This window comes from Aquarana catesbeiana, linkage group LG02, assembly GCF_042186555.1.
Source record: "Aquarana catesbeiana isolate 2022-GZ linkage group LG02, ASM4218655v1, whole genome shotgun sequence".
Classification (NCBI taxonomy): domain Eukaryota; kingdom Metazoa; phylum Chordata; class Amphibia; order Anura; family Ranidae; genus Aquarana; species Aquarana catesbeiana.
This window is the reverse complement of record NC_133325.1, coordinates 268,388,430-268,402,371: the sequence shown is the minus strand read 5'-3', so window position 1 is coordinate 268,402,371 and position 13,942 is coordinate 268,388,430. Positions and strand designations below refer to the sequence as shown.

The 13,942-nt window shown below is 41.1% G+C and overlaps 1 protein-coding gene across 20 annotated transcripts in view; it reads right to left on the bottom strand.

Annotated features, from left to right (window-relative positions):
• MBNL2 (muscleblind like splicing regulator 2) overlaps positions 1-13,942 on the bottom strand; it is a 249,671-nt gene that overhangs the window by 144,376 nt on the left and 91,353 nt on the right. For all 20 annotated transcript variants that reach the window (XR_012241581.1, XR_012241579.1, XR_012241580.1 and 17 more), the window contains exon 3: positions 6,591-6,653. The gene's annotated coding sequence lies outside the window, so the exon portion shown is untranslated. The remainder of the gene's footprint in view (positions 1-6,590; positions 6,654-13,942) is intronic.

The following is a 13,942-nucleotide window of genomic DNA, read 5'->3' as shown; positions in this document are numbered from 1 at the left end:
TTTTTTCTTTTTGATTTTCTACTTTATGATATCACATGGTCTAATTTGTTATATTTGTTTATTTGTTTTTGCAACAAAAAAATAAAAAAAGTATTTGATTGAAAAAAAAGATGAATAAAGCCCTTCTTCTTTAGGTGTAGGCCATTTACATGCCTTATGAAGCCTGACTGGAATACTTCCAGGACGTTGCCAAGTACTCCCAGGATGTTGCCAAGTGAGGCTTAGTCGTCACTGCTCACCACCATCACAGGAGTGAACTCTCAAACGCTCAGCTTAGAGCTACAGCATCAGAGGAGAGAAAGAGCACGTGAGGGGGTTTGAATCAGAGAAAGAGCTTGTTCCTGTGATGGAGGTGAGCAGTGATGACTAGGCCTCACTTAGCCTGGGAGTATTCCAGTCAGGCTTCATAAAGTATGTAAAATGGCCTACACCTACAGCGAGGGTAACATTCATCTTTATTCAGAGCTGCACAGTTTGTTTTTATCTACAGACACCCATTATCTGCATAGGCAGTTTTGTGGTAAAGGTGAACTACCCCTTTAACATCTGCTAAAATAAAATCTTTAGTACGCATGAAACATAAAGGATCAACTGCCTTCAACCAGTCTTTAGAATGCTTAGAGCGGAACTTCACCAAAAACTGGAAGTTCCACTTTAAATAATCCTGCCTCCCCTATTGGCAGTTTTTTTTTTTGGGCGGGGGCAGGTACTTCCACCATAAGTTCTACCCCCACCTACTGGGACACGTTACAGGTCCCAAGAGGCAGCAGGACCATTCACAAAGCATAGCGACTCTCGCACACGCACTTCCCGCCTGGCCTAAAGCAAAATGACGGCCGGGCGGTGGTTCTGTTAACCTGACTGGTCGTCATATGACGTCCAGCAGGGTAACATGCCGGCACGCGCCTGCATTTCCGATCGTGGTATGGAGCCTCTGATGGAGGCTCCTTACCATGTGATCAGCTGTGACCAATCACAGCTGATCATCGCTTGAACCAGGAAGTGCCGGTAAACGGCATTCCTCGGTTCGCGCTGAGAAATGATCAGCGGCTCTCCCTGTCGGGGGGGGGGGTCTGTGCTGATAATCAGCACATAGATTATCAGCACAGCCCCATAAGATGTGCCACCACAGCTGCCAATAAGTGCCCATCAGCTTCCAGTCAGTGCCCCATCAGAAACAATGTCAGTGCCCACCACAGTGCCAATCAGTGCCCAGCAGTAACACCTGTCAGTATCTCATCAGTGCCGCCTGTCAGTGCCCATCAATTCTACATATTAGTGCCACCTCATCAGTGCCCATCAGTGAAGAAGAAAACAAAATTTTTATAACCAAAGAAAACCTTTTTTTTCCCTTCAAAAATTTCGGTCTTATTTTATTTAGCAAATAATAAAAAGCTCTATTTGTGTGAAGAAAATTATAAAAATTTAGTTTGGGTTCAGTGTTGCATGACCGCGCAATTGTCATTCAAAGTGCAACAGCACTAAAAGCTGAAAATTGTCCTGGGCAGGAAGGGGCAAAAGTGCCCTGTATTCAGGGCTTTTTTTCAGGGGGAACTTGGTGGAACTCAGTTCCACCACCTCTGGCTCAGACCCTTTGGTGCCTGCTCACCACAATCACTTGTAAACACAGAAGTCTGGTTTCTGTGTTTACAAGTGACAGCTCTGCACTCTGTATGTAACCCCCATGAACTCTGCATTCTGTATGTAATGCAATCCTGATATTTAATGCCCCTTTAAGACCTTTCTACTGTTTGTGAAATATGACCACACCCACTATTTGATGTGATTTGGAGGGTGTGTGTGTGTGCGCGCGCGCGCGTGCGTGTGTGTGTGTGTGTGTGTGTGTGTGTGTGTGTGTGTGGGGGGGGGGGGGGGGTTTGGGGGGTCGTGGTTGAGTTCCAGCACCTATTGTTTGAGAAAAAAAAGCCCTGCCTGTATTAAAGTGGTTAAAGAGGAAGTAAACTTCCCTGGATTGTTTGTACCCATAGGTAAAGCCTATAATAAGGCTTACCTATAGGTACTGTAAATATCTCCTATGCATGCGCCGTTTAGGAGATATTTACGGTATGCGCTGCCACAGTGACACAGTGTGACTGGCAGAAATCTGCTCACACCATGTTATTTTCACAAAATAATAAAAAATACATTCAAAATTATATATATTTATATTTGTATGCCAATTTAAAATAATTTATTGATATTTATTTTTACCCTGTATTCCAAAGGCAGGGGTTTATTTTTTTGAAAATGTGCCCAGCAGCAGAGGACTAGAAGCTCCTTCTCCTTATGTTTCACTGCAAAGATCTGGGTCATGTGCAGTGGCAGCTGGTGCTGTATATTATTACCCCCGGTCCGTCAGTGCTCTGCGCCTCGAGCCCGCCGTTTTTTTTAAGCCAATTAGTGCCCCCATTGGAATCCATTCGTACAGCGCCCTGCATGTAGGGGCTGGGGCACATGGATTGGGGGGGGGGGAGCGGCGCCCCTAATGGACGGGTTGCCACTGGTCATGGGCAGCTGTAGATCAAGTAGGTAATAGAAGGTACTTAGATTTTTCATATAAATTAAACAGTGTGTGTTTAGTACACTTTTAAGTCTGAAAAAATTGCTAGGAGGTTTTTTGTGTGCGCAAGTGCATGTGTACACTGCCTGCAAAGTATAGTATACACTCTCGATCTAGTCCCAGGATCTGTAAGATCTTGAGAATGGAGCCAATACCAAGATAATGTAACTCCAGTGTGCACGTGCAAGAGCTACATCAACGAATGACCAAATGCTGGAGAAAGGGAGACTATTAATGTGGAGAAGATAAAAAACAGGAATTATGGACCTGTAAATAGAGGGAATGAAGCTATTTTTACTATAATTTAACAAACATTTGCTAAAGATATCAAAAAAGGGATGCTGGATGCACTTTAGCGCATAGCCTTAAAAGGCCAATTCCACCTTTTGCAAAAGATAAAAAATTAAATGCAACTAGGGCTGAAACAACTAATCGATTATGAAATTAATCGATTACTATTTTCATAATCGATTAATCGGCCAGTAACATAATGGGATTAAAAAAAACTAAAATGAACCCTTTATAGTACAAAAAGGAAGAAAAATATTACTTTCACAGTTCTACAGTAAAAAAATGAAATAGTAATTTTTTTTTTTGTACTATAAAGGGCTAATTTTAGTTTTTTTAACCCCATTATGTTACTAAACGTCTTTGACCTAGTTCACATCTATGTTTTTTGGTGCTTTTTGCAAAAACGCACTACATTTAATTTACATGGTTTCCTATGGGACACGTTTACATCAATGTTTTTTTCAGCCGCTGCGTATCTGGAAAGGGTCCGGGACTTTTTTTTTTTTTTATTTAATGCAAAACTGTGCTTTTTTTTGGTTCAATATACTTCAATGGAGAAGCTGCAGAAAAGCATGTAATGCGTTTTTGCAGCAATTTGTGTTTTTTAATCTGCCCAACAAACTGGCCAAAAAAAATGCAAAAACGCAAATCGCAGTAAAATCACATGCGCAAAAATCAAAACGCACAGCAAAAAGCACTGCAGAAACAGATCAAAAGCAAACTGCATAGGTGTGTACCGAGCCTTATGCTGGTCACATGGACCAATTTTCAGACGAGAATATTCAGACGAAAAATCTTTGTACATTCGCTGAATGAAAGAATGTTGTTTGAAATTTTTACTTGTTTTTAAAATGAATGTAATTTCTGAACGAAAACCACATACACTGTCTGAAAATTCCTTTGACCAAGAAGTTTTCTATTATTTCCAAATTATCTCGTCACTGAAAATTTGACCCCACTAACGATTAGAAAATCGAACGAACGTTCTTAAAATGACTTTTTTTTTGAAGGAAGACATTTTTTTAAATAAACAAATTTGATCTCTGAGTCTGATGATTTTTACCAGATTCACCCTTTAATAGTATATACAGTATATATCTCTCTTCTAATAGTTTATACAGTACATCTCTCTTCTAATAGTTTATACGATATATCTCTTCTAATAGTTTATACAATATATCTCTTCTAATAGTATATACAATATATCTCTTCTAATAGTATATACAGTATAACCCTTCTGTCGCTTATTCTCAGAGTGGATTAGATATTTTGCTCCCTAACCATATAGTTGGTTATTTATATTTACCACTGCATAGAGATATTTAAGAATAAAATTGCCTTTTTTTTAAACTTTACATATTAACTAAATTATACACCACACTTTTTTTTAAAGGTTATTAACCGATTAATCGAAACAATAAATCGGCCAACTAATCAATTATGAAAATATTCGTTAGTTGCAGCCCTATATGCAACCATAAATAAAAAAAAATATATTCAAAAATGTGCATTTATTATTTATTTGCATTGGAGCCTGCAAAGCATTGCAATCATGATCAGTGAATCATGGATGTAGTGCTCAGGCTCCAGCAAATATTGCTACAGCAAATATTCCTCCAGCTGCAGGTACCTTGGTACGAACCTTCAGTTACTAGGCTGGAGGAAGTATGAACAGACTACAAGTGTGATGATATCACCACACTTGTGCTCTATTGAGAACTACGAGTCCCTATGCCATGGTGGCAGATGAAACTTGCAGTTTTTTCATGAACAGATTCCATCAAATAAGTGTCACATAGCTATGCGGATGGAGCCATGCACAGCTGAAATAAAAAAAAAAAAAAAAAAAAAAAAAGAAGAACAGGAGCAGGTGGGGAGAAGAAACCCTGGATTATCTAAGGGGTAAGGGGGCATTGGGCTGCAGACTGTGACCTTGTTTCAGCTTACACATAGACCCAAATATCTGTGCAGAGGGTCATGATTATGCGCCCCTGGGAATGACAGCCGTTCCATGCAGCTGCCTGCAGCCAGCCTGACAAAAAATGCATCTGCGTTCAGAAATTTTGAAATAGCTACACAACATGCATACAGTGAACAAGTGATACTGAAGTCTCTTTTTTTTCTAACAAAATAATAAACATGTTATAATTACCTCCTCTGTGCAGTGGTTTTGCACAGAGCAGCCTGGATACTCCTCTTCTCGGGTCCCTGGCCCCTCCCTACTGTTAAGTGCCCCCACAGCAAGCAGCTTGCTATGGGGGTACATGAGCCGAGCCACAGCTTTGTGTGTCCATTCAGACATGGAGCCATGGTTTGGCCTTGCCCCATCTCCCTCCTCATTGGCTAACTGACTGATTGACAGCTGCGGGAGCCAATGGTGCCGCTGCTGGGTCTCAGCCTATCAGAAGGAAGAGTCCCAGACAGCCGAGGCATTTGTGGACATCGCTGGAGTGAAATGGGCTCAGATAAGTATCAGGGGGGATGCTGCACACAGGTTTTTATCTTAATGCACAGAATGCATTAAGGTAAAAAAACCTTCTGCCTTTACAACCACTTTAAATCAAATATTAAAATTATCCCAAAAAACATTATACATATAGTAGTAATATACTATAAATGTCCATATACACTTATTTTCATATGTGCAAAATCAAAAAAAACAAACAATGTGCTTGTGAGGAGGTTCCACCACCCTTGTAATGATGCAATGTGTATCACTTAATCTCTAAACTCAAAATTGATATTTTAACCAATATGCAATATTTCAAAACACAAATGTGTAGTTTCTACTCCCTTTGGAGTGCTAGCTATGGTGAAGCACTGGCTTGGTTGTTAATATACCATTGGATGTAAATTGAGAAAGAACCTAGATATCTGGAGTGGTTTATAAGACCCCTTAAAGGGGAAAGTGCGTGGTGACCCATATCAGGTCAAAACAATGAGGTGAGCACGGAGAGTAACTGGTGGTGGTATTCACTGAAGAGTGGTCACATTGGTGGGTGCAGAGGCCCTAAGAATACACATGCAATAATTGTATTGGTACCCAAAGAACTGTTTTGTATTTATGTGCGTCACATATACATTACAGCGCTGGTAGAACCTTCCTGCTTGCACATTGAGTATAAACAACCTTATTTTTCACGTATGGAATTAAGTGTATATGCAGACTGATAGTATAGTACTACTATATGTATAATGTTTTTTGGGATACTTATTCATTTGCTTTTTAGGTTCACTGTATGCATATCGTGCAGCACTTTCTTCTAAATATCCATTTACAACTTATGTGGGACCACGTTATAGTGTTTGCAACACTATTATTTTGGTTTAATTTTAAGTTACTGACACTATTGAAGTTTACGCAGAGTTTTTTTTTTTTTTTAATCTATATTAATCTGCGTTCAGAGATGTACATTCGTCCCCATATCAATATGAACACTGGGATGTGTACAGCCGCTCCATCTCTCTGGCTGTCATTGATTTTGACAGGCGGCTGCATAGAACACCTTTCCCTGATGCATTAATGCTATCCTCGGAAAAGACGTATGGGTCTATGTGCCAATGTAAATGTACCCTAAACGTGGGTATAACATGGCCACAGAAATAGATTTAACTTTTATTATAGAAGCTAGCATGCTTTGAATATCCCCAGATCATCACTACAATAGTTACTCTTAGACACTTTGCTACACTTTTGGTTATTTAATAAGTTAAGGCAAATGGCAAAAAGTATACTTACACACACGGTAGGTAATCCAGAGGAACAAAAGGTGATTTTTGACGGCTTGGGTTGACGGTTTTCCTTGAGGGAATAAAAGAAAACAATTAAAAGTGAACTCCATGCAAATGCATTAGTACATATCCTCACTCAATTATTTTTTAGATACAGATACAAATGTAAAACTCATTAGTATAATGCAAATAATTTTACCAATGTATGTTCAGGTTTTCAAAATAGTTAATAACTAAATGTATAGTTTGTAATTATACTGTATATGGTATTATATAATTATATTTATACTGTATGTAAATAGGGCAGCCATATTTGCTTGCTGTATTTACTTTGAATACCAAAAATTGTGTGCAAAGGAAATAAAAGAAACAGCATTTTTGCAGGCTGAACGAAAAAAAAAAAAAAAAATCCCAACATCCGCACAAGTGAACTTGTTGAATTTTGATACATTTATACCGAGCTTAAAGAGGAGCTCCAATCTCCCCTCCAAAAAATTTAAAGTCAGCAGCTACAAATACAGTAGCTGCTGACTTAATATAAGGACACTTCCAGGGATCCAGCGATATCGGCACCCGAGCCAATTCTTCAGTCGGCTTCAGGTGCAGGCGCCAGCATCTTTACTAAGGGAAACCGGCAGTGAAACAGTTTCCTACTGTGCATGTGCGAGTCACGCAGCACTTTCTGAGTGGTCCTGCTGTCTTCTGGGACCACTCGGGGGAGGAGCTGTACATACTTGTAGATTGCTGCAGCAATATAACTCAGAAGTGGAAACGGGTACCTGTCAAAACCAGGTACCCACTCCCTCACAAAAAGTGCCAACAGTGGCAGTGGAGGGAGGATGTGAAAAGAGGAGCTTCCCCCTTTTGGGTAGAGCTCTGCTTAAAGAGAAGGGACCAAGTAATTATTTAGTAAACAAACCCCCATAAGTCAATCTACTCAATGAAAACAATGTACTCCCTATGTAACTGAGATCATATCATAACAGTTCTTAAAGCCCAACTAAAAAGTTTTCCAATGGTGTGGGGCTGTGGTCGCACTGCATGGGTCAACTGCTCTTTTTCTCCAGCGGTAAGAAGAAAGCTGTATAACTCACCTGATCCTCCTCCACGGGAAAACGGTGCTTTCCCACAATCCAGCGGTGGACTGTTCCTGACATCCTCTTCTCCAGAGCAGGTGTATGGGCATAATAGCGTCAGGAACAGTCCACCGTACTAGACCACCAGACCCTGGGGGTGGAGGAGCCATGGGGGCCGGTCTTGTGCAGGGAGGATTGGAGGATTAGGCAAGTATATCTCTGTTTTCAAATCTCTTACACAAAAAATGAGAGTTAACCTGTGCAGTTGGGCTATAAGTAGTTAGACAAAGTAAAGGCTAGTACAAATTATTAGAAAACCGGATAAACAATCATTCAATTTTTCCTGAATTCTTAATGTTGAAAAAGAGAATGCCATAAAAATGGTACGAAAATTCTCGAATGACACAGAAAAACTTCCCATGTACATAGCTATGTTTCAGAGTAGAATAGGAAGTGATGTAATATGCATGTGACTATTAATCATAGTAATAATAATCTTTAAATCAAAAATAGTTTATTATTAATAAAAACTATTAAACATAACCCATTATTTGTGGTCCAAGAGATAATCTGTATACTGGTAAACCGTATATTGCTATTCACTTATCACTATTATAGAAATTTGAGTTTATATCCCCTTAAAACATTCTATTATCATGTATACTATAATTCTTTTGTGCTTAGAAAAATTATTTTTGTTGTCATCTCCCAGGTCGTACTTTGTTTCAGATCATGCTCAGTCTTCCTCGTTTGATTTTTTTTATAGACGAATACTGTACTAATGCAATGAAAATCGTTCTGGTAACTATTAAGAAAAAACTTCCAACATGCCCCTCAGGAATTTTCATTTGAACAGTCAAACATTGGCTCTCAAAAGCAGTGTACTAACGAACAAAAAAATTTAACCACCAATCCACATACAGATATTTTCATCTGAATTGCTAGTACCAAATCGAATAGTTACATTATTAATGTTACAAAAACAATAGCAAACTTGCAAAAATGTGAAAAAAAATGCTACGTACTCTATTGACTTATACTATACTTTCTCTTCATGATAACATCCCCCTTTTGCCATGTCATATTGGGCAGTGTCTGTACTTCCTGGAGTTTTGTGAGAAAAGGTCACACCCCATGAATGGCTAGCAGTAATTTACACATTCAAATGTCAGGTGTTCACATCAAGGTCAGCATCTTTTAGGAGGTAGATAAGAGATTCTCTAGAGGAAAAAAAAATAGGAGGCTAAGAAAAATGGGTTTCTTACTTTAGGGTAAAGTAGCCATGCTGTATGATGGAAATGGACATGAAAGAACCAAAACCGGTACTTAAAACTGAACTGAAACTAAAAGTTCTCCCTTTCAGCGGGAATGCTCTCTGACTGCAATAATTAACTGCTTATGTCTAGGAGTACTGGGTATTTACCTGATCCACTAATACCACAGGCTCCTCCACTGTGCTAGACTAGTCCCTGCACCCTCTTCTGCCCTGTTCTCCAGAGGTCTAATGTTCTCTGATGGCATCAAAACCGATGCAGGGCCCATAGCTCTGCATTAGATGCGAGTATGCGGAGCGACAGTATACTTCCAAAGCATAGGGGAGTATCATATGGCTGTCAACCCCTACATATGGGGGGGGGGGGGGCAGCCCCTCCACAAGGAAGGACTATTAGGGCTACGTTCACACAGATATTTGTATCTGACAGCAGCTAAACGCCAGCAATCTGCACTTGAAAAAGTTGAAATATTTCCTGCAGATGGTTGTGGCTTGTAAATGAGTTTAGCTGCATTTAGGTGGGTCAGCATTTTCAGGCTTTTTTTCTCAATACCCCATTCCTCCAATACACCCCCCACCTTATACCCCATTCACTTTGTTAGTAGTTTATTGAGCAAGGAGATAGAGCTGTGTAATTGAAAGGAGAGTGCAGAGCAAAGCTAGTGCTTACCATTGTGTGTCTGCTTTAGAGGAAAAGAGGATTGAGGGTCGTTTCACACTCATGGCACTACTTTTAAAAACACATCGCACCAAAATGCATGGTACTGCATTGTGATCTGCATTTACAGTACTGTTAACAATGAATTAGCACCCGCATGCAAATCGCAAGGGCAGTATGGTCACCTGCAGTGTGGGAAACGCACCTTTCTCACAATGAATTCTGTGTGAACCGAGAGGCAAATAAAACTAGGGATCTTTTGTACTGATGATGCGGAGGAAATCAGAACCTATCCTGATAAATGTTACAACTTTACCAGAATGTCAGCATACACGTTTGACAGCTTGCCAACTATTGTTAGACCACGTCTGCAAAAAATGACTACCAATGTAACAAACATGAGAAGGAATACCAACATTTCAAAAAGAAATGGGGAAACGCAACATTTTCTGCTGCTAAACGCACTGCGGCTAACTGCGGCTAAATGCAATGCCCATTTACATGCCAATAGCTGTAGATGGTCATCCCTGGACATAGCACTTTCCTTCTTTCCCTAAACGCAGCTAAACTGTCTGCAACTAAACTTTGCTAATCATTATGTATGAACAACATGATTACTCTGCATTGTGCGAGTCCAGCTGATTTTAGAAAAGCCTTCTAAACACAGCTAAACATTGAAATTTAGATGTCTGTGTAAAATCAGCCTTAAACACTTACTTTTTTTCATTATCTCTTAAAAACATTACACCCAATGATAGCTTTGAAGTTTCGCCCTCTTGATTTTTCTAGTCAGCAAGATAGAAAGCGACTTGAAATCCAAAATGTTAAAGTGATTCTAAAAGCACTATGCATGAAGGTAAAAAACCTGTGCGCAGCAGCCCAGCCCCTCCCCCCACCCCCCGTAATACATACCTGAGCCCCATTGTGATTCAGCGATTTGCACAAGAGCCTTGGCTCTCTAAGGACTTTCCTCATTGGATCCCGCTGGTGTCTCAGCCAAATGAGGAGGGACAGAAGGGGGGGGCTGGGGTGGGACTGAGCCACAATTCTGTGTGCGAATGAACATGCAGAGCAGATGCTCGGGTGTCCCCAAAGCAAGCTGCTTGCTCTGGGGGCACTCGGCAGGTGGGAGGGGCCAGAAATGCCGGGGGGGGGGGTGGACCCAAGAGGAGGAGGATCGAGACTGTGCAGGCAAGGATGACATGTTTGTTATTTTAATTAAAAAAACAAAATTGCCTTTAGACCTTGTTCACACTGAGGGTGGGTTTGAAATCGTGCGCTGAACCCGCACAATTTCAAACACGCATGTCAGTGCGAGTTCGGGGGTGATTTGAAAAACATCTGTGCGGGTTCATGCACAGATGTCTATTGAAAACGTCCCCCGAAGTCACCAAAAATAGTGCAGGAACTACTTTTGGATTCAAATGGTGCCATTGCCGGCAATAGCCTCCGATGTGACATGTCAAATCGGCCCGATGTGAACGGGGGCGTAGCCTCCCTGGCGGTTCTCCCGAGTGTGGCTCAGGGTTAAATTTCAGCACTATTAGCGGTAATCACGAGCCACACTCGGGATTACATCTCAGGATCCTGGTGCCGTATACTTACTTTGTCCCCATGACCCTGCCATGTCCCCCCGCGGTGTCTGCGGGCTCTGCCCTCTGCCCCGATGTCCTGTGTGCCGGGCTCCGTTCCCTGCGAGCATCGTGACGCACGGGGTGGAGCCTAGCGGCAAATTCAAAAAAGTGAAAATTCATAATAAATACAGTACTGTAATCTGTAAGATTACAGTACTGTATGAAATCATTTCACATACCTTTTGTCCCCAGTGCTTTGTCCAGTGACCTGCATGCAGTTTTATATGATATATACTGTTCTTTCTGCCTGGAAACTTGAGATTGTCCATAGCAACCAAAAAGTGTCCCTTTACGTCAAAAGTGGTTTTAGACCAGCTAGAAAACAGCGATAATAAATTAGAACACTTGCAGAATTGAGCGATAGTGAATCATGGGGAAATGTATTTTATTATTATTATTTTTTATAATTATTTATATTTATTATATTATAATTTATGATTTTGTGTTTCAAACTTCATCATACCCGGGATATCTACTGAACTCTTGGTGGACAGATTTAAGTGTGTTATTGCTAAGAATTACAGACCTACAATATAAAACGCCAAATTTCTATGCAAAATAATTGTACCGCTTTGAGACGCAAAAATCTGAAATAATCATACCGCCAGGGAGGTTAATATCACTTTAAAGTTGTCCCTGGAGGCAAAGGAAAATCTTCCACTGGGAACACCTGTTCTGCTGGCAACTAGGATGAGAATGATCTCCTCGCTTTAAAGGAGACTGCCTCTCTCTTTTGGGAAAGGAAGTGAAGGGAAGTCACCCAAAATGCTTTGGCTGTAAATACTGTAGACATTATTTACCACTTGCTGACCAGCCGCTGTCATTATACGTTTCGCTTGTCATTTTTTTTTGGGGGGGGGGGGGGAGCGGATACCCTCTTTTTAGAGGCATCCAGCTCACTCTCCCCTCACTTAGGTCCAATTAGGCAGAAGCATTGTGGAAATGAAATCCACAGGAGCCCGAGCCTTTTTTAACCTTTTCAACACGGAGGAAACCCTTGAAATAAATTTCTAGGCTTGGGGAAGACCTACCAATAATTACGATATCTACAATGCAGACATGTTGCATTTTATTGTAGCACACTGGCATGAATCAAATAAATAAAGGGATGGTGTGGTGTGCTGAATCATGCACCACACTGCTCCCTAGCCAGCCGGCAACGCAGAGCGGCCAGGTCATTGAATCTCTACGGCTGCTCTGCAATTGAGCATTGTTAATGTGTGAATTTGCCCTAAACAGTATGTTCCAGAAAGCGGTCAGAGATTGTACACATGCCACAGGTTGAACACAGGCATGTTACAAGAGATGGTCAGAGGCTGCAAACATGATGTAGGAGTTGTTGGAGACTCACATAAAATGAGACTGCTAAAGATCACTGCTATTACAGGCCCTTTACAAATCAATGCTTCCACATTTGTGTTGCCAACAGCCACCTCATAAATTACTTTGTCCCATATTTCTTTTATCAAGATAAATTATTATCACCGGCATGTTGAGTGAATTTCTCCTGAACAGTGCAAGTTTAGGAGATATTCACTGTACTTACAGGTAAGACATTGAACAAGTAAAAAGGCGCAATGTGCAGATACCTCAAAACGTAGTACCCAATAGTCCAAGGGCAAAGATAAAAAGATGTAACAGGTAAGCCTTATTATAGGCTTACTTGTAGGTACAAGTTCAAAAGTGGAGTTTAATTCCACTTTAACTAATAGAACCCAGTCTAATTAAGATTTCCTTCACTGGCCTGAGTAAAAACCTAGGTTCTAAAGACTACTGTCTACAGGGGTCCATGGGCCATACAATAAGTGTTAAAGGGCACAGGTTTGGCCTATACACCGAGCTGCCCCCAAACTGAGCATCATTAGAAATAACTACTTACCAATCCTTTAACCACTTCAATACCAGGCACTTACACACCTTCCTGCCAAGGCCAATTTTCAGCTTTCAGCGCTGTTGCAATTTGAATGACAATTGCGCGGTCATACAACACTGTACCCAAACACATTTTTTATCATTTTGTTCCCACAAATAGAGCTTTCTTTTGGTGGTATTTGATCACCTCTGCGGTTTTTATTTTTTGCGCAACAAATAAAAAAAGACCGAAAATTTTGAAAAAAAAACAAGTTTTTCTTTGTTTCTGTTAAAATTTTTTGTAAATAAGTAAGTTTTCTTCTTCAATGATGGGCACTGATATGGCTGCACTGACGGGCACTGATACGGCGGCACTGATGGGCACCGATGAAGTGGCACCAATGACGTGGCACAGACGGGCACTGATAGGTGGCACTGGTATGTGGCACTGATGGGTTACTCATAGGTGGCACCGATGGGCACTCATAGGCGGCACTGATGGACACTCGTAGGTGGCATTGATTGGTACTTATGGGTGGCACTGATGGGTACTTATGGGTGGCACTGATAGGTGGCACTGATGGGCACTGACAGGTGGCACGTGAAAAAACTGATTGGTGGCATTGCTGGGCAGACCTGAAACATGTTGGTGCCAATCAGTGCCCATTTGTGGGCACTGATTGGGCACATGTGGATGGCCATGGGGTACATACCTGTCCATCCACATGTTGCCCCTTCCCTGGTGGTCTTAGTGGCGATCCCTGGTGGTCCAGTGTGGTGATCTGAGGGGGGGCTGCGCTGATAAACAATCAGCGCAGACCCCCCCCCCCTGTCTGGAGAACCACTGATCGGCTCTCCTCTACTCAC